Below are 24,317 nucleotides of genomic sequence, written 5' to 3'. Positions count from 1 at the left end.
ATTGTACTAGAAGTCTTAGACAGTGAAAAGACATACTTGGAAAAAACATTTGCAAATGGAGACACAAAGAACTTACATCCAAAATGTGTAAAGAACTCTCAAAACTTAACAGAAAACAATTCAATTAAAAATGGGAAAAATACTTGAAATTTAACACTTCTCCAACAATGACAATGAACATATGAAAACATGTTCAGTATCATTAGCTATTAGAGAAATGTAGATTAATATCATGATAAGATACCTCTATAACCTATTAGAGTGGCTACAGTAAAAATGCTAACAGTATCAATTGATGATGAAAATGTAGAACAATTGGAATTCTCATACATTGCTGATGGGAATGTAAAATGGTATAACTACGTTAGAAAAATAGCTTGGCAGTTACTTAAACTTATAATGCAGGAATATCATTCCTTGGTATTTACTCTAGGGAAATAAAAATTATATTCATGCAAAAACCTGCATAAGAGTGTTTATAGTGGCTCTCAGCATAATTGCACCAAAGTGAAACAATCCAAATACCCTTTAACTGGTGAACAAATGAATAAACTGTAGAATATCTATGCAATAGAATACTGTTCATCAATAAAAGGAGGAACTATTGATATATTCAAAAACTCAGATGAATCTCAAAGGCATTTTGCTGAGTGAAAGAAGCCAGTCTCAAAAGGTTGTTGTATTAGACAAAATAAAGTTTCCATCCCCAAATTCAGCACTTCTAATTTCCAGATCCTGTGAATATGTTTCCTTATATGGCAAAAGGAACTTTGCAGATGTGATTGAGTTAAGGATCTTGACATGGGGAGAGTATCCTGTATTATCCTATTGAGTTCAATATAATCACGTGTCCTTGTAAGAGGCAAGCAGGAGGGTCAGTAGGCAGGAAAGATGATGTCATGATGAAAGCAGAGGTACAAAAAAATAACATAGCACTGGGCACAGGCCAAGGAATGAAGACAACTTCTAAAAGATGGAAAAGGCAAGAAATGGATTCTTTCCTAGAGTTTGTTTCTGAAAGGAAGGCAGCCCTGCTGACACCTTGATTTTAGCTGAGTGAGACTGAATTTGGACTTCTGACTTCCCAAACTGTAAAATAATAAATTTGTGTGGCTTTAAGCTGCAAAGTTCATGGTAATTTGTTACAACAGCAGTAGGAAACCAATATGTTTGCATATTGTAAGATTCTATTTATGACATCTTCCAAATGACAAAATTATAGTGACACAGAGTAGATTGAGTGTTTGCCAGGAGTTAGGGTTGGGGGGAATGTGTGACTGCAAAGAAATAATGCCAGGGATTTGTTTTGCAGTGTTGGAACTCTTCTGTATCCTTAGAGTGATGATTGTGACATGTATCTATGCCTATACTGAAATGTATAGGATTGTACATAAACATTTTTACTTATGTTAATTTTAAAAACTAAAATTAAGAACAAAGAAAAAAACTAATGCAAGACTGTTTTTCATTAAAAAAAAGAAACTTCTCTCCAAACATTTTAAGAACTTACAATGAAGAATCTAAATGATCATTTTTCCTCTGTATTTGACTAAATTTTTCATCTATGGAAAAATAGCACTTCAGTTATAAGACAATGAATGGAATTATTTCCAAACTGAGTTTCCTGTGTGAGGAATTTGTTTTCCTAAAGGAAGTGTAGTGAGGGGCGTAATGTCTGAGCAGGAAATGTGAGGCACCAAAGGCCTTTGACTCATAAGTCTCTAAACTTAAGCAAAATAAAATGAGGCAGAAAAAAACTAGCTGAGTAACTCATGAATCTTTTCCTTTAACATAAAAATGGAAAACAACTTAGATATTTAAAATTAAAATGAAAAATTTGCTACAGGTGAAACCATTTGCTGTAGAAAAATAAGGCAGAGATATGATTGTATTGAACGAAATTGTCCATCTGCCTCTTCCTTGATTCAAGAGCTGACCAAATATTTGTTTTCTAATTACCAGAGAGCACAGATCCAGTGTTGGTACAGAGTATGCAATAGTGCCTGGTTGGTTTTAGCTTCAGATTAAGTAACTCATGCAATGTGGATCTTGTGTCCATGTAGTTCCTTCAATTTTCATTGTTTTACTTGATGCTATTAGGTAAAATTAGGCCCTTCTAGAGTATTGTAGGCTATTTACAAATCTATTAATGAAAGATTATAATCTAGACATGAAATTGTGATGTAAGGATGGAGAAGCTTTTATAGGTTGTCCCCCTCAATCCATTCCTCTTTATTCTTTTCTCAAGACTGTTCCTTTTGGGATCACTGTTCTTCTGGGGACACTGACTCCATCCCTGCAGACTGTGATTAGGGCTGAGCCAATCACCACATTTCATTCCTCTGACAGCAGGATTGGTGCAGGGAAAGGCATGTAATTCTGAACTGATCCAATCAAAATGAACCTTAGGACGTGTGCTCAGGTCATTGGGAGAAAAATACCATTTGTATTGCTGATACAAAGGGAGAAAAGTTGTTTTTATGAGACCTGTTGACAACCATCTTGGGATCATGAGAGTGAATGACCTAGGGTGACATCAATGTGAAAAAAGCAAAGCAGAGAGATTGGAGGAAACCAGTCCCTTTGAAGATTCTAAATCTAGCTCCTTATTCTACACTTTTCAGTTACATAAACCAAAAAATTTCTGTAATGGCTAAACCAGTATGAGTTGATTTTCTTTTTTTGAGACAGAGTCTCACTCTGTTGCCTGGGCTAGAGTGCCGTGGCGTCAGCCTAGCTCACTGCAACCTCAAACTCCTGGGCTTGAGCAATCCTACTGCCTCAGCCTCCCGAGTAGCTGGGATACAGGCGTGCGCCACCATGCCCGGCTAATTTTTTATATATATTTTTTAGGTGTCCAGCTAATTTCTTTCTATTTTTTTAGTAGAGACAGGGTCTCGCTCTTGCTCAGGCTGGTCTCGAACTCCCGAGCTCAAACAATCCGCCTGCCTCAGTCTCCCAGAGTGCTAGGATTACAGGCGTGAACCACCGCACCCGGCTTGAGTTGATTTTCTATAGTAAATAACAAACAGTTTCATATCTGGCACAGAAAGAAAATTAAGCCTTTTTGTGGTAGACAGAATACTGGCCATCCAAACATATCCATGTCCTAATCTCCACAATTTATGAATAGATTAGGTTACACAGCATAAATTAAGATTTCAGATGGAATTAAGGTTCCTAATCAGATGATCTTAAAATAGGGAGATTATTTCTGTATTATCAGCGTGGGCCCAAGTAATTATAAGCATTTTTAAAACTGGAAGAGGGAAAAAGAAGCAGAGTTAGTGTCAGAGTGATGCAATTTGAGGATCGTACCTGCCCTTGTTGGCTTTAAAGATGGAGGATGCAAAGTGCTAAGGATTGTGGACAGTTTCCAGGCTCTGGGAAAGACAAGAAGGATTCTTTTCTAAAGCCTCCAGAAGAAACACAGCCTTGATTACGTCTTGATTTTAGTCCAATGAGACCCTTTAGACTTCTGATTTCCAAAATTTAAGATCATGAATTTGGGTTGTTTTATGCCACCAAATTTGTGGTAATTTGTTATAGCAGCCATAGGAAATTAAAACACTTTGGATATCAGTTCCTATGGAAAGCTTTCCCTCCCATCTGGAATTTTGTCAGATGTCCTTCAAAGGTTTCTACACTGGCCCTTGTCCGCAGTGCTTTTATAACCTCTAAATACTTCAGCACATATTCCTAGAAATGAGGACATTTTCCCATGTTACCGTGGATATGAAAATCTGGAAATTAATATTGACACAATACTTCAATTGGTAGTCCTTATTCGATTTTTATCACACCATGAATATCTTTCACATCAAAGCTTTTTCTTTCCTCCTGGTCAAGAATCCAAAACAGGATCACACCTTGCATTTAGCTGACATGACTCTTTAGTCCCCCTTGTCTGCAATATTTTCTCGGTCTTCTGTCTTTCATGTCAATGATATTTTTGAAGAGTACAAGCCAATTAGTTTGCAGAAAGTTCATCAATATGTTTATCTGATGTTTCCTCATGGTTAGATTCAGGTCATGCATTTTTGGCAGGAATATCACAAAAGTGTCCTTCGTGGTGTATCAGATCAGTAGGCACATGATGCTAATTTGTCCTATAATTGTGACATTAACTTTGATCACTTGTTTAAGGTGGCAACTACCAGATTTCTCCACTACAAAGTTATTAATTCCCTCTTTATAATTAGCAAATATATTGTAAGGAGATGCTTTTAGACTTTTCCTACTAGTTTTAGCATCTATTAATGGTCCTTGCCTGAAGAATTATTACTATAGTGATGACCTAATATTGATTTTCTCATTCTATGATTACTTCTCTATTTATTATTGGAATTCTATTTTAAGAAAAGATTTTCTTTCTTCTCCATTCATTTAGTTTTCTCACATTTATTTATATCAGTATGGCCTCATGGATTCTTATTCTACGGGTTATAATTCATTATTACTATGTTGATTTATTTTGTTGTCCAATTGTCCCAGACTTGGCCCAGGGTAGTTCTTTCAAGCTGACTCCAGTGCTGTTTTGATATGCCCCCATGATTCTTTGAACACGTTCTTAAATCTGGCACAAAATAATATATGTTCATCTTGTTCTTTTCACATCCCAGTTCTGAAATCAGCCATTATTTTTAAGGAGATCTGGTTCCTTTTGTTATTGACGATATTTGGAAACCAAGATGTGGGTGCTAGGTGTGCTTTTATTTTTTATCAGCAAATCATTGCTTCCAGGTCTCTTCAGTAAACACACCTAGCAAATAGAGAGGAGAGTTGAAGTCATCAACTATAATCATGGATTTGTCTACTTTCCCTTTTATTACTTTATCGGTTTTTATTTCATGTATTTGGAAACTGTTGTTGGGTACATATACACTTAGCATTGTTATGTTTTCTTGACAATTTGACACATTTGTCATTATAAAACGTCTCTCTTTATCTCTGGTAAAATTTTGATCTGAAGTCAACTTTGTCTGATATTAACTTAGTGATTCCAGCTTTCTTTTTACTTTCTGTCTTAAAATTGCTTTATTGAGATACATTTCACATATCATACAGCTCACTTATTCAAAGTGCTCTTTTGTATATTTAAAGGGTTGTGAAACCATCACCCTTACCTAATTTTAGAACACTTTGTTCTCCTAAAAGAAACTCTATACCTATTAGTGGTCAATCTCATTCCCTGTCCCCAGTATCAAGTAACACTAACCTGCTTTCCTGTTTCTATAAACTTGCTTATTTTGGACATTTCATATAATTGGAATCATAAAATGTGTGATTTTTGTGATTGGCTTCTTTCAATTGACGTAATGTATTCAAGGTTCATCCATGCCATAGCATGTATCAATACTCAATTTATTTTCATGGCTGAATAATATATTTCATTGCAAATATATTTGCTTCCTATTTATAGCAAATTAATGCATATTTAGTGCCTTGAAACAACATATTTATAATCTTACAGTTCTGTAGGTTTACAAGTCCAACCAAGTTTCTCTTGGCTAAAATTAAGGTGTTGGCAGGGTCGATTCCTTCTGTAACCATTAGGAGAGAATCCATTTCCTTATTTTTTCCCTCTCCTAGAAGTTGTCTCTATTTCTTGGCTAATAGCCTGCAGCCTCCCTCATCGAAGCCAACAAATGCAGGTAGTTCTCATATTGAATCAGCCTGATGGACTCTTCTGCCTCTTTCTTCCAATTCTAAGGATCCCTGTGTTTACATTGGGCCCATTGTGATCTTTCAGGATAATATCCCACTCTCAACATCCTTAACTTACTCACATCTGCACAGTTCTTTTTTACCATGTAAGGTAATAGAGTCATAGGTTCCAGAGATTAGGTTATACATATATTTGGGGGACCATTATTCTACCTTCCCCATTTGAATGTACCACATTGATTTATCCATTCACTGATTGATGGACATTTAGGCTGTCTCTACTTTTTGGTTATTATAAATAACACACGTGATACTTCACCTACCTGTGTTTCCATTTATCTTTGGTATATACCTAGGAGTGGAATTTCTGGGTCATACAGTAACTTTTTTGTTGTTTGTTTGTTTGTTTAGCGACAAGGTCTCACTGTGTCATGCAGGTTGGATGGAGTCCAGTGGCACGATTACAGCTCACTGCAACCTCAAACTCCTGGGCTCTTGTGATTCTCTTTTCTCAGCCTCCTCAATAGCTGGGATGATGAGTGCATGCCACCATGCCCAGCTATTTATTTTATTTTATTATGTTTAGAAAAGAGATCTCACTATGTTGCCCAGTCCAGTCTTGAACTCCTGGGCTCATGTGATCTTCCTGCCTTGTCCTCCCAAAGTCCTGAGATTACAGGTGTGAGCCATTGTGCTCAGCCTAGTAACTCTGTATTTAACATTATGAGGAACTGCCGAACTGTTTTCCAAAGTAATTGTACCATTTTACATTCCCGACAGCAATGCATGAGGGTTCCAACACTTGTGACTCCATCTCTTTAATTATAGACATCCTTTCATTTCTCTTTCTGATTAGCATTTGGATGGTAAATTTATTTCCACCGTTTTACCTCTAACCTAGTATTTATATGAAAATAACTTTCCTGTGGGCAGCATAAAAGTACATCTTACATTTTCTAGATATGTGCGTATATATATATATATACATACATTTAATATTCTCTTCTATAGTAATATTTTTTCTTGAAAGCCAAATTTTTAAAAGTATAGAACATTTCATGAATTTACATATCATCCTTGCTCATGGGCCATGCAAATTTTCTCTGTATTGTTCCAATTTTAGTATACATGCTGCCAAAGTGAGCATTCTATGAAAATATTTTTCCTTGCTTATATCCTTACTAGATTATAAGCCATGTGAGGGCAGGGAAAATGTTTAACTCATTTACTATTCTCTTTCCTAACCTTGTATACATTAAATATTTGATGAATGAATAAATGAAGCTTTACTGAATCTCCCTTTAGAAATTTTATTCAGGGAGCTTAACATATGGTTGTTCGCTGGTTCTTGGTTATTTTGTGTTGGAGGCACACTTCAGTGCATTGGTGCCATACTTGAATGGGACTGAACTGTATCCACTGTTTTTGCACAAGATGCTTGTTAACCTTTTAATTTCGTCTGTTTATTTGAGTATAACTATTTACTAATCCTATAATCACTGCCTTTTCTTTCTCCTAAGTCAAAGTTCTTTTTGGTCTAGTAATTATGCAGTATTTCCCAGCACTGGCCTGATATAATGTTCATCTGGGATTATGCTGTTCCACTTTACATGTTATCCCACATTTCGATCAACTGAACATCCCATCTAACAGATGTGTCAGTACATGATAGCTCTTCGGTGGTAGCAGAAGTAAATTTGGCACATGATTGAAAATGTTGGCATGTAAGTGAAGAGGCTGCAAGTTAACTGTTGTGCTGAGAATTATGATGCAAAATGCCAACGTATTTATTGAAAGAATATGTTTAAACATTTTTACATATTGACAATAGCATCATTTCATAAAGAGCATTTCATAAATGTTAGATCTGGTATAACTTTGCTGCTTTGATGTTTTAGAGTCTGCGGAGGATCTGTCTGAAGAAATTTAAAGGTATAGGATCTGTTTTTTTATTACCGTGGAAAGCAATATAAATTAGTTTTTAAAATTAAATTATGGAGAAAGTATAGACTCTTAATCTTGATTATTTTGAAAAGACTTAAATACAAATAGCCAATGGCTTTTAATCACAGGAGACTAGATATTGCAAGCTTTAGAGACATCTAATAACACAAAATCTGTCTTATATGCTCTAGATTAAATAGAAAAGAAGATTTAAAAAATAGATATATATTGAGTTTTTTTTAATATGTAAGAGAAATTATCTTGAATTTTTTTATGGTCCTTTTTCTCTTGGCTCAAGTTAAAATTTCTTGAGGGGAGGGAGCATATCTTTTAGTTGTTTGGTATTTTCCTGGCACGACATGCAGAATTGGTGTTTATAAACATTATTTGAAAGCATGTCGCCTCTCTGACATCTTGCCCAAAACTCTCTTTCTTCCAACACTGTTCTTCACCTGTAGCTATATTGTTTCCTTCAGTTTCTGATTAAATGTCATCTTGTTACAGAGAAATTTCTTTACCATCTTTTATAATCTCAGTTACTCTTTCCCTGTTCAACTCTCCCTAGTTCATTACCCTGCTTTATTTTCCTTCATTTAAGAAATAAAATTATGATTTTTCTATAGACAGAATGAGAAAATATGTGAGAAATTCTAATAAATTTTTAAATGTACATTTAACTTTTATTATGACACTAATACATGTTTTTGTGAAAAGTTAGAAATGGTATAAATAAAACAATTACTTTCATCATGCAATGACATAAAAGTACTTAACATCTAAATTTAATACTTTTGAGGATTTTCTTTATAAATATTAACTTATTTTATTTTCTGCTTTTATTTCTAAAGCTTGTACTACAAATAAAACATTTATCACTAAATTTCAGATGTAAATTACAATGGAATAATATAGTATTAATTTTAACTATTGGAAGATGGAAAAATTTGGAAAACTATGTGATGTGAGGAATTAGAAGTGATGTATTAAGTGTATCATCAACATAAATTTATGTCTGTAAGAAAGTAAAAATAGCAAAATTTTTTTTATTTATTTTTAATTGACAAATACATATTGTATATATTTGTCATCTGCATGTTGTTTTAAAATCTGTATGCATTGTGGAATGGCTTAATTGAGCAAATTAATGAATCCATTAACTCATATACTTATCATTTTTTTTTGGTGAAAATACTTCCATCAAATTTTTCAATATTGTATTTATTTAGAGAAGTAAATATTTTAATTGTTATGTATTTGATATTATGTGGTACTACTGGTATTATGGTACCAATTAAATGTGTATATAGGCATAGGTATATATTTTAAATTTTATTTTCAGTTGACTAAATAAATGATAATAAACATTTCAAAAAAAATCGAGTTTTGCCATAGGTTTGCTTCTCTCTTCTGCAAAGGATAGATTACATAATTTTAATTCAAAAAAACCTCATAGAGTGAATTAACCTGCACAAATAAGACACCCTTAATAAAGTCAACAGAGATACAGAGGCCACAAGATTCTCTGAAATGTTGGTTTAACAAAGCTGGACATAGCAACATTCTAACCAAAAGATTATTTCTGTCTTGGCATTGGTTTTAGAAGTTTCAGTTTATGCCCAGATGGGAGCAGAAATGTGAGAGAACAGTTATAATGATATATTTACTACATGGTGCCGATGGTTGCTTTGAGATTTCCCTAATTGAACTCCTTTTTTGTCTAATACTAGTCATAGTATTCAATATCGATGCCAACATTTACCTTGTAGAATTGTTATGACCAGAATTACATACTAGTCAAGAATTGAGCACAATGAACATAATAGACAGTTCAGCACACAAGGACTTATTACCTTATGCATTCATTTGCAAGTTAAGTTTTACTGTTTGCTCATACACTAAGCTAAATTTGACATTTTTTTTCTAAATATGTCTCGCCAACACAAGATCTCAAACACAAGGTCTCAGCAATGAGGTATTCTTTAGAGGAAAGTGGAATGCTGGCTATAACGTCTAGGTTTTCTAGCTAGCTATGTGACACATTGGTCTTTATCTATTTTCCCATCCTGTGAAACAGAGGTAATATTAGCCGTTTACCTGTATAAACATAGGGAGGTGGGAGAGACAGAAGACAATACTTTTGAATAGCCTTTAAATATGTAAAATGTGTAAAACTGTCTATTCCTTTTGCACATTTTGACAGAGTAAAAAAAAATTGGACCAGCTGGACCCTGAGACATTTATTTGACATATGCTATACATATATATGTAATTTCCTTTAGAAAGAGCCTGTGTTCTCCAGCCTACCATATTCTTCACTGCTCCTATTGCTTTATAATCAGCCAATTTTACTCATTTACCTTTGCATTCCCTGCAGATATCTGAATTGCTACCACAGCTCTTAAGAATCCCCATTTTGAAAAATGAAAACTTATTTTGTATAAGAACTGAAAAATTCTAGTCATTTCTCTGTTAAAACAAGTTTCAGTTAGATTAGAAGATCCTTGAGATTCTTTAACAGTATCAACCAACGTCATATTGCTACTCTAAAACAGGAGTTCTTATCAAGTGGTCCCTAGTACGACTCAGAGGGTTTGTGAACTTGAGTGGTAAAATATACAAAGTTACGTCTTGATTTTCAGTGTGTCCACTAATTATGGAAGTAGGCAACAAATCACAGTAGTTTTAGCAGTACCTATGACTCCATCACTAACAGAAATCACAGACATTTTTGGATCACATTATAAATTTTGAAGATGTCTTGAAATATTGCTCATTGTTACTTAAAAATTATAGTGGTCATTAGACACACTGTTAAATTTTATTTTTAATATGTTATTAGAGGGCCAGGTGCGGTGGCTCACGCCTGTAATCCTAGCACTCTGGGAGGCCGAGGCGGGTGGATCGCTCAAGGTCAGGAGTTCGAGACCAGCCTGAGCAAGAGCGAGACCCCGTCTCTACTAAAAAATAGAAAGAAATGATCTAGACAACTAAAAAAATATATATATATAGAAAAAATTAGCCAGGCATGGTGGCGCATGCCTATAGTCCCAGCTACTCGGGAGGCTGAGGCAGAAGGATTGCTTGAGCCCAGGAGTTTGAGGTTGCTGTGAGCTAGGCTGACGCCACGGCACTCACTCTAGCCTAGGCAACAAAGCGAGACTCTGTCTCAAAAAAAAAAAAAAAAAAAATGTTATTAGAGAGGTACATATATTTTGCTGTATCACATATATGTTCTATTCATACTTTAATAATTATATTTCAAGATAATTTGTTTCCTTTGTAATCCTATGTGTTTTAGCTCATGCATTTAACAACATTATTCTGAGAAATATCTTGATAAGAGAAAAAGAAAACAAGAAATAGAATAAAACACTGTTGTTTTAAAGAAATGTTCTTTTACCTAGAGAAAGTACTTATTAGTTCAAAACAAGGTATGTGTCAATTCTGTGCTATCGTATAATCTTTTGTTTTTAGTGGAAGAAAATATATTTGAAATATTTATCTCCCAATTGCAAAATTATTCCTTTAGACAATGTTTCTTGACTTGAAAGCACCCTTCTCACAAACACAATTATATACACATTTTATCCTGTAACACACTTAGCTAAAAGGAGCACAAAATGGTTTAAAATTATGTATTAAGGATGTATTACACCCACCACTGTATTTACATAGACTTGAACATAGCAAAATAACTCCGTATAAATCACAGATGATATAGGTTTTGAAAACCTGGATAAAACACTCAATTGTAAAATTTTAAATAACAGTTATTCTCCTTTACTTAAGGCCTGGACTTTGAGAGCCTACTACTTCAACAATATACAGTTGTTATCTGCTGCAACTGGGAAATTTACTTTTTCTACATGGTGGAGTACCAGGCAGCATTTTAATCTTAATGTCATCTGTGGATTTGTGCAGAAATGCAATCACCACACATATACCAGGTGCTTGAATTTGTCTTTAGGAACTACAGATGTGATGATATTCCCTACTAACATAGCTTTTGTCAGATCAGAGTGTATATAAGAAGGATTATGCTCCTGCTGAACAAATTATGTATCTTCTTATGTGCTTCCCTGAGAACTGATTATCAGAATTCTTACTTTCAAGAGAACAATATGGCATTAAAAAATCCAAGGCATTAAAAAACAAGTCAAAATATGAGGGGATTTTGTGTAATACTATTGTAACAATATCCTCTTGCCCCACCATCCTCCCCCCCAAAAAATCAATGTGGAAAAAATATTTAGATATATTATAATTTTATATCCCCAGCCTGGGTTTCTCCCTTTAACTCCAGATTCTATGTAGTGTTTAACAGAATAGTGATATTTTACATATTACTAATAATGTCTAACATTCATACTAGATTGTAAACTCCCAAAAGCTCTGACCTTCTTCCTTTTGACCCATTCTACCAACCTGAGTTGGAATGCTGAGTTTTTGCAATGCGTTATTCTTTGGAAAGCTTTATTGGTGAAGTTATCCTAGATGGCATCGTAGAGGCGTGAAGAAGTGGGATATGGAAGGGACGGAAGACAATGAACAGGTTACACTTGGAAAACTCTGGAAGAGAGTGTGGGAAACACCCCAGAAGCTGGAATAGTTATTCTCCAGTTCTCGAGCGTCCTTGGCTGAGGGCTGCTCTAGAGGCATCAATGCTGCCACACTTTCCACTCCTTGTGTGTCCGTTGCACGGATCTACAGGACAAGAGCAAGCTCTTGGGTGGAGTGCCAGTCAAGGAGGCCTTCCACACCCACAGGATTGATGAGAGAGATACGGGGAGGGTGGAGCCCCACCGTGCCTCCTACAACAGTCATACCAGGACATGGCGAAGATGATTTCAGTATGATTCATAAGAAAGAAGTTATATGAGGTTAGGAGGAACAATCTCTTAGAAACTCTAAGCAAACTTTTCTAAAAATAAAGAAAAATCACCTTCTAATACTTCTTAAATTTTTTTGCTGTTATTATAATCATTTACATTTGTTCAACCATAGCATGCATGTTCTTTAATAAAACTTTTAGAGAGAAGGTAGGTGGGAGATATGGGTAAAGTACATGCAACAAGGAAAGGAAAAGAATAAAATTGCAGTAACAGAAGAAAGCAAAATGTGCTCAGTCTCCCATCGTATTTCAGCACAGAAGGCATGAAACAGGAACCAAGGGCAGATAGCTCATCCTTCACTTCCACTATGCAGAAATTATGCTGTGAAAAGTAGCAATCTTTTGCTTCATCAGACCTAAAATCATATACAGTTTGCGGGCAAAAGTTCACACTTTTGAAATCATTATAAGATCTGGGGCAGGGGAGTGGAGAAATTATTCATTCTACAGCTTCTATTGGAAAATGCCTCAGTTAAGGACAGTTTCTCAATTAAGGACAGTTTCTCACTGTAAGGAAAATGTTTTAATTATTTTTCTCTGACTAGAAAATAAACTCTGTGAAATCAGGAACTATGTGTGTTTTATTCATCATCTACTAACACAATGTGTGGTACATAGTATTCACTCTGTACATGGTGGTTGAATGAGTGACTTTAATTGAATGCATTAAATGAAGTCATTCTATAATCCAGTGGTTCTTCATGGGGGATAATACGGGATGATTTTACCTCCCTTCCTGTGCATTTGACAATGTTTAGATACATTTTTGGTTGTCATTACTATTCCATTAAACTGTAGTGGGTAGAGGCCAGGGATGCTGCAAGTATCCTACGATGCACAAGACAGTCTCCGCAGCAAACAAATATTTCTCTCAAGGTGTCAACACTGCCGAGGCTGAGAAACCTTGCTATAATACCTAGCTATTTTTGTTCATTCACAGTCTATGCATACTTTATAAAATGGCCTCTGAGTTAACAATCAGCAAGTTGCTTTTTTTGGTCCAAAGTTAGCCAGTCTCACTTAACTGATCACATATAAAGTTCTTTGATTCATTCTAGCGTGACTATATCTGCCTAGAGCTTGGGTTTCGTCAGAAGCCAACAGAGACAAAAGGTCTGCGCAAGTAGTTGATATGCAAGGCAATTTCTAGAGACACCAGCGAGGTAGGGAAAAAACAGGAAGCCAGTCAACGGTGGAGCATTATCAAGATATTTTACCAGTGTGAGCAACTGGAGCTAGATCCTACTGGAGAATCTGGGAGACAGGGTAGGGTACTGCTCAAAGCTATTCCAGCTGATGGATGAGGAAGCTGGGTATGTTTCCACCACCTACACTTTCATCATTGGTGAAGGCTCCTCCCAGGGGCTTTAACTCTTCGAGTGCTCATGGCTTGCCCCCCACACAGGCCCAGGATAGCCCACAGCCGGACAAAGACCAAAGGCAGAGTCATGGGTGTTCATGTTAAGCAGCCTTTGATGTGACAAGGAAGTGCCAAGAGGACATGGCAGGCACCAACAGCAGCTACTCCTGGATGATATGGCAGATTTACAACCAAACGTGAGTTCACATAGGGGGTTATATAACATAAAGTGTTTACAGTGCGTTTTTACTGAACTCTTCCTTTTTTTTTTTGTGAGACTCAGTACTCTTTGATCCATATTCTTATTGTTAGCTTTGTAATATTTTAGAATCATAGAAACGTAATACCTTCCAGTGTGTTTAATCCAACCTCCTCCACAACTTGGACAAATGGATATTTAGCTTCTGTTTCAACATGTTTGTCCTACTACTGTCTAACTACTTGATGAATTAAATTGATGCCAAGTAAGAAACAGTCTGTTTTCCTTTGTGTTTTCACTTTTCATTATGGATTAATGAATGTCAGACTGTCCTTGACATCTAGATCTATTGCTGTTAGAAATACCTTGACATTATTGGTTGATTTATTCTTGGAGAAAGATATTAAACTCAAAGGAATTGGCAAAATTCTATTCAGAAAATGGTGAGTGTTAGAAGCTCTCCATATTTTGTCTATGTTTATACTTTAAATATTAATGAAAGCTTTCCATTAAATACTCATTCCAAATAGGTGTGTGATACTAATTTATAAGGAAACACAAAATTAGTTTTATAGAAACTTCTAAAACTATTATAAATCAACCCCCAATGCAATATTCATCTCTGTCCACACATTATATTAAAGTGTGCTAAAATGTGTAAATTTAACCTTGATACATAGGGGCTGAAGGCTCTTTTACATGATTTATGGGAACACTGAGGGATTTATTTCTCCTCCCCAGTCGTTTTTCTACTATCATCTTGAGATTTATATTATCCAATCAGGTAAAGACCACTTTCAGCCCTATTTAAATAACTGCTGATAGATCATAACTTTTCTAGAAAGGAATAGCAGACACTCTAGTGATATTCTTAGATTTGACAAATCTTGAACAGGAAAAGTTTGGCTGCTGAGATTTTCAACATCAATCCAACCCTTCATGTTCTTACAGGTCTGTTTTGAAGTCCCTAAACACAAAAATGAACTGTCTATATCAATGTCTCAAAAACCGTACCAAAAAAGTTCGATTCATTTTAAATTTAATTTCAGGAAAAAGTATCACTACAGGTGATTTTATGATATTTACAGCAATTTATTGCCATCCCTTGATGCCCTTGATCTTAAGTTTACTTTATTCTTCGAAGTCTGATTAGATGCAGTACAATTTTTGTGCACAGTTGCATTTATTGCACTTTTCGTTTCATGCTATTACTTACATCACTCTTCGTAGTGAGCTAATAAAGGGCAAGAACACGAGATAAAGACTTCTTACACATTTTAGATGTCATTTTATAAATATCTTAGAGAAGGTTGAACTAAGATGAAAAGTTGGGTACTACTCAAAACACAGAAATGTTATTTAAAACATTTAGATCATGCCAATGGAATAATTTTTTAAATAGTTACTGGTATAGAAGAGATTCTAACACTAGGAAAGATGCCAGTTTTAATGGTGGTTTACCAAAAGATGTTTCTGAGGAACTAATTTATATATTTAGCCATTGAATGTGGTGTGAGTTTGCTCCAGTTCCAACTGTGATGTATGGATTCTGATTGGTATCTTTGACAAAGTGCTGTAGCAATCAACCTGGTTTTTATTTAGCTTTTGAAAGAACAATCAGCCAAATTCTAATCTCAGATGTGTGAAGTTATCACATATTTCATAAAATATGCAGCTCTGCAGCATCAAAAATGGATTTGAGACACTTATGGCAAAGCACAGTGCATGAGAGCCACATGAGGGTGGATGAATTCATTTTCCAGGAGTAAACTTGGGGCTTTGCTTGTGCCTTCCAGAATGCATAACTTTGATATTTCTCTCGCCTTCCAGTCAGTTCAGGAAACTTGTAATGTGTCAGTGGGCAGAATAGAAAGGCTAACTGTTTTGTGTGGGAAGAAGGCAGAACTGCACAACTTAGAAGTCATACATGACATGTGAGCTGCTCAACACACAGAATGATTTTGTTTTCCTTTGGTGATCCCTGATTTTTGCTAGGCATTGATCAACTGCATTCTCCTGCATAGATTTTTATAATCTGCAGTCATGCTTACTTTTACAGTGGGTTACACATTGTTAAATATGACCTCTATTTTTTTAATATAGCCTTTCTTGATGTAATTCTTTCTTCTCACTTTCTACACCTCACATAGTCAGGATGGGTTGTGGGAGATGTCCTCATCTCTAAGATGCCTTTATTTATGATTGGGTTTGAGTGATCTTTGTGGATTTCACATCGTGCTGAGATAACATGCTGTGGGGGTGTGTAGAATTCCTTATTTGCTTTCTAAAATTTATTTCCTCCACCCAAAGAACCTCAAAAGCTTATATACATTAGGTTAGAAGTTCCAGAATTCTATTTTAGTATACTTTATTCCACTTTAATCATTGCTGTAGAAAATGGGGAAGGACAGATATATAACAATATTAGAAAGCGGCAAAAAACCTTTTTTTTTTTTTTTTGAAACAGGGTCTTGCTCTGTTGCCCCAGCTAGAGTGCAGTAGCATCATCATAGCTCACAGCAACCTCAGATTCCTGGGCTCAAGCGATCCTTCTATCTCAGGCTTCCAAGTAGCTGGGACTACAGGTACACTCCACCATGCCTGGCTAACTTTTTCTGTTTTTAGTAGAGACACCGTCTTGCTTTTGCTCAGGCTGGTCTCAAATTCCTGAGCTCATGCAATCCTCCTGCCTTGGCCTCGCAAAGTGCTGGGATTACAGGCATGAGCCATCACAACCAGCCAAAGAACCTTTACTATTTCTACAGTTCAACCAAACTTCTATATTTCTCACTGTCAGTGCAACGCAATCAAAAATATTCCATCCTTGAGACTTCTCTATTGAGTCTTTGAGTGCAACTTAATTGTATCATTAAGAGAAATATTTACTGCAAGAACTCATATTTTGAACATTTTACTTTCACATTTTGTAAACTGATCATTTATTCTATATACCATATCGCCATTGTATTGTATATTATTATGTTTAGCTGATTGTATTTTTGACATACTCTAAAGAAATACCCACTTGTCAATTTTTTCGTTTTCCTTACTGGAGCTCTGGCTCTTAAACATTATTATTTTATATGGCTAATAACGCTTTTTTTGGATGTAGGCTATATTCTGATAGGCACCTATTCTGAAGGAGGTAGCTTTATTTTTAAACATGCAATTCAATGAAATCAACATTATGCAGTTCAAAATATACATATTTAATGTTCTTGAACTTGGAAGAATTACAATCCTGGAATGCATTTATTCCCATTAATAATAACTATACCTGAAGATTAAGTCCTATAGACAAACCATATGCCAACACTCACCACACTCTCCCTATTTAAAGTGTATAATTTGAAGCATACATACTCAAGTATATTTTCTTTCTTCACTCTTAGATACCATTTGAATACCTTATCTGCCAGAGAGTCTCGAGCATGAATATTTGGTGTGTTTTATCATAACCAGCCCCTTTCACTCTGCAATAATTTACTGTTTGCATGATGTAGTAAAGATTCCTTTTGCAAATCAAGGTGGACGATATGAGTGGCAGGGATCAGCATTAGCTTTCAGGTGATTAGGAAGAGAATTGGTAACTTTTGGTTTGTTTCCTGACTTTCCCATTGACTTTATATATGATAGGGGGAAAATGTTTACTTACTCTATCATTTTGCTAAAGGTCTTACATCTTTTAGGAATATGTAGAATTCCAATGTAATAATTTCTACATTCTCATGAATAATGTTGCCTCTAAAGATGAAACTTTGGAAAACCCTAATGTGCTGTTGCCTATTAGTGGAGTTCTACATGGGAGAGGCTCCCACTTTTATTGACAAGAAATAGACAGTCAAGGGTTTGTGCTTTTGTACTGGCCAAACTGGACACATTCAGGGAGCCGTTGTTATTATTATTGTTTTTATTATTAGTGTTTCAGGAGGTTTGATAACATAGGTATCACAGACCCTTTCAAATAGAATTTGTATCCCTGTCTTTTGACACCATCCAAATGAATCTCTGAATATGAAACATAGTCACCTAAGAGTTTAAAATGTAAAAATCCAATATGGGCAAAGTTAATCATCAGCAATGTCTCATGGATGATTTAGTGACTGAGATAAAGATGCAGCAGAATATATCAAAATTTCAAAATTTCATCTAGATATTGATCTTTGGATGAAGTTACATATTTAATATCTTGGTCTCATTAATGAATCCTACCTTCTCTAATCTAACTCTCAATTTTGTCAGCTTTCTTTTAGTTCTTATTTAGCACAGCATTTCACTAAACTCTGACAATTCACTAAATGCTTGGTATTCTACAAACACTTATCAAGTCCCTACAGTATGCCTGACACCCTGATAAGCACTAAATTCCTTACTCATAAAGACACTGGTAAGATATCATTCCTGACCTCATACTTCATGATTTATTCTAATACTCACCATTTATGATATGGGAAGAGTCATTGTAAAGATAAAAAGTAAATAAAATTAAATAGAGTGTTAGAAATAAAAGTACTAATGGCACAATCATGAATTCCAATAAAGAATTAATGATCAAAATTCTTTGTGATGCATTTTTTTTCCATCAAGTAGTTCTTAAATACATACTGTGTTCCAGGCTCTATGCCAAATACTGGGGAGACATCAGTGAACAAAAGAAGCAAAATCCTTGTTCTGTTCTGGTGAGGCTAACATATTAGGGGAGGGAAGACAGAAAATAAATCATAACTACCATAAATAAGTAAATTATGTAGTATGCTATCTTTGATGAATCATTTTTCTTACTTCAAAGCAAATAAATTAAAGTCCCAGTAAAGGCAAATATTTGGTAATTTTTTTTAATGATTTAACTCAAATTATACATGTTGAATGTTCAAGTGTATTAGAAAAAATATGAAATAAGTTCTAGGTTGACTTTCCCAAATTTCATATTTTTGCTATTAGGAAATACATGTTTTCACATATTTGGTGGCCCGGAAAACAGACTGTTTCTATGAATCCATAGGATGTAACAATTGCCGACAGGACAGCAGGCGCAATGCAAGTTAGCACTGGCAGTGCAAGCACCAATGGGGATCGAATTCATGGTGGCACGGTGAGCAGCCACTGCCGTTCAGTTAACACACCATTGATGAACCCATTAAAGAAGGAAAATGAGTCCTCCTTGTGGTCTGAAGCCTTCCATGAATTCCTCAATGTAAGGTCAAGAAAATACCAAATCAAAACTTGGAGAAAGTGTGTCAACAGCTTAGAAAAGAAAAAAAACCCAAAAAACTGGAGCTATCAAGGGAACAGAATTTTGAGAAATATTGTATCATCAATGCTGTTGATGGCAAAGGAGAGGATACTGCGTGAGAAAGAAACAAGGACATAGATGCTTCTGAGTAGAAAAGACATTCAGGGGAATCATACTCAGAGTGTGAAGATGCTTTGAGAATACTCTACCCAATTTATTTGGCTTATATTTCCCTTTTTATGCGTATACCAGAGTGATACGTTAAAGATGTTAGCTAAGTTTAAAAAGAACTCTGCTATATTTTCAAATAAAAATTCCAGGTATGGTAGTAAAAATGTATAATCAGTCAAATCAGCAACTTTTTATCATTTTCAGTGGAGCATAAATTATTGGTTTATCATATAATCATTAATTATAGGTACCTTAAGTTTTATGAAATACAATCATTTTATAAGCCATAGCTTTTAATTTTTATTCATGGAAATAATTATTTTCAGACAGGGGCAAAATTCTTCTTATGTTTGAAAACCACTACAGAAAATATCATCTCTTTAGATTTTTACACGTGAACATTTACTGATCAGCAGTAAAAAAAACCAAAAACGCTAGACCATCTGCTGCAATTAAACAAGGAAGGTTTTGTTCAAATTACTACATAATACCTGTAAGATATCAGCAGGAAAATCAAAAGTCAATGCACTAGCTCATTTTGTCATTCCAAATAATTAAGTCAGGTTTTTGAAAACTGGTATATATTTTTTAATGCATTCCAGCATGATTTAGAATTTTTTTCCATCTCCACTATTCTGAAAGCGTATTCAAGTTGGTTTATAACAATGATGTAGTTTTCTCTGTAAATTCGATTATGTTTGTCTAGCTATTGCTGTGTTGTGCATACCTAGCAGGTAGGCTTGAAATTTTCAACCACTGTGATTATGACCGTTAAAGTACGATTGATTCTCTAACGGTGTGGTTGGAGAGAAACGGCAGGATGGTAAAGAATGAACACTCGCCTTTACTCCTTGGGGTACCTGTCACAATTGCAGTTTCTTTTCCACCTTCCGATTCCTGGTCTTTAGTGATCACTCCCCCTGCTTACCCTCTCTTACTCGCCCGTGCCAAACCGCACACGCAGCATGTAAAATCTTAGCAATTTTCTTAAAAACAAAAAAGTAAGAAATGGAGAGATTTTTCCTGTACGTTTTTGGTACATGCTTGGGGAAGGAAAGAATCCTTGCTGATGCGCCTCAAATTATGCCCAGTGGCTACTATCTTTACAGTGTTTTGATCAGTTTTCATGAAAAAGAAAGTACAGTCATTGATAAATAAGTCCTTTTAAAACTCAGGTAAAGTCTGGACTTTCAATTATTGTTTTTGATTTAAGAATGTAATACTTTTCTACTCTTATCAACAAATGTCATTTAAAATATATGTAAGGGACTCTATTATTTATACACTTTAATGTTTGTGTTAAATATCAGTAATAAAATAAATGTTCTACGTACCGTGTGGTAAAAATACCATTAACATTTCTCCAAAAGTTCCTTTCCAAATTTGTGGGTAGAATTTTCTCTTCTTAAGTTACATAATTTTTTTTGGAGTCAAAGAAATGGCGAAATTATGGGAAGTCTAAATAACACACTAGGAGATCCATATCCCAGCAACACAATTTCACTGTGCTGTGTTGGTTACGTTGCGAGCAAGTGAAGTTTACCAGGGATTGGAGAACGATGAGACTTTAGGCAACTGAGAATTTTCTCTTTAATTGGCAAAAATTAAAATTTTATCCACATGATGAAAATTTTTTTCTCCAAATGTATTGCTTTCTCTTCTGCCTTGAGAAATAGAACACACTTAGTATTATTTCAGCAGACTCCCCAAATCACAGTCATCTTTACAAACATCAGTTCCTCAATGGCAATAAAAAAAAAGCAAAGAAAGAAATAAAAAAAACAGTGTGTTTGGGAGCTTTCAAGGGCCAGTTACTTATCATATGAAAATATTTGTTATGACATTTTGTTTTACTTAAGTCTATTTCTTTTGCTTTCTTTTTATTCAAGTCATTTTTCTCAGTCTCTCCATACCTCCACTGGACAAGACTACCAGCTACCTTTTTTACATCCATTATTTTCTTTCCAGTTTTATCCATATTTTTATTTTCCTCGATTTTCTTTACTTGTTATCTTGTCACTTTATTTTTCAGACTCTTTGGCCTTCTCACATTTAAGATTTGGATGATAGCCATCATTAGACAAGGAGAGCAAGTCCTTGTTTGAATTAACATCCCTTCCTCAGTTCTCAGCTAGCTTTATTGGTAGGGTTTTCTATTCCTTCTCGTGTTTGAACATCAGCCATGCCTGTTACCCAAGTGCCGAATATACATAGTGTTCCTGTTATAAAAATGAGAGCCTTTGGATATCAATTTGATTAGCTTACCAAAATGTGAATTCTCCATGCCAATTTTATGTAACTTGGTATTCGGATGCATAACAATATTTATGAAGGACACTGTGTGTTGTTGCTAGAATTTGTTTCTGGTGTTCTAATGCCTGTGACTCATGTGCCAACAATATGGCTGATAAATTTAAGAAACCAAACCTGAAAATTATATGAAAAGAAATTATTTGGTCATTATACATTATAATTTAAGTGATTCCATGAGATAGGAAGTTAGCATAGAAAGCTCTTAAAAATTTGAAATTTATCTTTTATGTAATTGGTACATCTCTATAATACCCCAATGTCCTTGAAGGAAGTTACCAAATTGATCACAAAACTCATAACTTAGAGTTTTTATCACTAGTGTGTAATATAACAAGGACCAGAGTTTTATGATAAAGTATACTCTAGCCAAATAATGTAACCAGGCCCCTGTAGCTTCTCTATTGTGAAATTCTAATGTGTGCTTTTGTTCCTAATTATACATGCATTATATATTTCCCAGTCAAAATACACAATTTTTAAAATATCTTCATTTCTACATGTGAAAGCATATAACAAAATTTTGGGAATGAAGCTAATGTTTTTCTTTTGCAAGAGAAACTTGCAAATGGCTTCCACAGGGGAGAAAAAAAAAATCTTTTCTCTATACCCATCTTAGGGTTTCTGGCTGGGGCCCGGTAAATTAGACTAGCAAAAGATACATGAACAAAAGAAAAACAAACAAGTTTATTAATGTGTGAGTTGTGCATGCCTGTGTGCACAGTGAACACTTAGAAATCAGTAACACAAAGAGGTGGTTAGAAATTGGGGCTTATATAACATCTTGACAAAAGAACAACAAATGTTTGTTTGTTTATTTTTTTATTTATTTTTGAGACACAGTCTCACTCTGTTGCCCAGGCTAGAGTGCTCTGGCATTAGCCTACCTCGCAGCAACCTCAAACTCCTGGGCTCAAGGGATCCTCCTGTCTCAGCCTCCCAAGTAGCTGGGACTACAGGTACACGCCACCATATCTGGCTAATTTTTTCTATTTTCAGTGGAGACAGGGTCTCATTCTTGCTCAGGCTGGTCTCAAACTCCTGACCTAAAGTGATTCTCCCACCTCAGCCTCCCAGAGTGCTAGGATTATAGGCGTGAGCCACCGAGCCCAGCCAAGAACAATGTATGTTTAGAGAAGTGACAAGGCAAAGGAGAAAGATTCTGTTTCTCTGGGCAGCAAATTGTAGGAAGGCAACTATGTGGGGAAACTAACAGTAGGTAAGAGCTGGTTTTAACAAGGTTTTTTATGAAGATTCCTTTGGTGCTATCTCTGCTTGATTACCCAGACAGTTGTCTCAGGTGATTAACTTCTGTCCTTACTGGTTGGTGGGGCAGGGAGAGAAACTTTACAAATTTATGTCCTGCATGGCAGTGGAGGGCAGAGAGCTTTTCTTGTATCTTCTCAATTGCCTCCAGCTCAAAATAATTTTAATGCAAAAGTGGCGTATCTTGCTACTCTTCACTTCATAACTCCTGCTCAATTCCAAAGCAGTTATATTTTTAAAGCAAGAAATAGTGTGATAAGCTATATGGGCTCTTTCAAAAGAATGGTTCAAAGGCTAGGAGGCTGACTCTAGAGTCACACTTAGTCTAAGCCCTGATTTTATTAGTTTTAATTGTAAAATATTGTACAAGCCAAACTTTTAATTCCTGGACTTTATGTTTCTCATCTGTAAAATGGGAGAGATTGGGTAGATATTAAGGATACTTAGATTATAGGGCTGAGGAGAGGATTAAATGAGAAAGTACATTTAAAGCACTTAAATATTCCTGGCCTATAGTAAACACTCAATAAATGTTAGATCATATAAATATATTTTGAGGGTGGCTATGTTACATTCAGAGATGAAATGTGGAAGGGAAAAAGAATTTACAGATGCATTTAATATTTATTGGAGAAGCCGTGATTACATATGAGAGTCACAAGTAAAAGGGCAGAGTGATCTTTCCTTGTGTATATTTCATTGAATAATCCGTCTTCCACAGTATACAATCTAATTTAGTCCCTTGTGGAAAAACCTTCACAATGCAGCCAGGAGGCTCAGGTTTTGCTTTTCTAAATATTATCACTGTACTGGAAAGAAAACAGGGAGTTATAATACATTGGGTGGATTTGATTTTTTCCTATCTTGAGGCTTGCTGTCTAAAATGTGTTTGTATAAATAGCAGTTGATCTTTTGGAAATTATAGCACACAGAACATGATTTGATTAGACATATGATAATCTCCATTACTTCTAATGACTGTAGTAACCTACTTTAATTTTAACATAATATTTTAAAGTCAGTAACCAACCCTGATATGTTTTGCCTAATATAGACGATAATATAGAGGGCATTTTGAAAGCTAAAGTACAACAAATTTGTGAAGTCTGTTGATATTTTTATACGCAAAAATAAAAAGCAGTATAGATTTGGGGGCTTAATTTTGTAGAAATGTCTGTTTTGAATTATTAATAATTCAATCACCCAATCCAGAATATAGTAGTTTTTTGTTACATGCCTTTTTTTTTTCCTCTCTCCTTTAAAAGTGAAGTGTTTC

Source organism: Propithecus coquereli, unplaced genomic scaffold (genome assembly GCF_000956105.1).
Source record: "Propithecus coquereli isolate 6110/MARCELLA unplaced genomic scaffold, Pcoq_1.0 Scaffold250, whole genome shotgun sequence".
Taxonomy (NCBI): Eukaryota; Metazoa; Chordata; class Mammalia; order Primates; family Indriidae; genus Propithecus; species Propithecus coquereli.
This window is presented reverse-complemented; position numbering follows the sequence as displayed.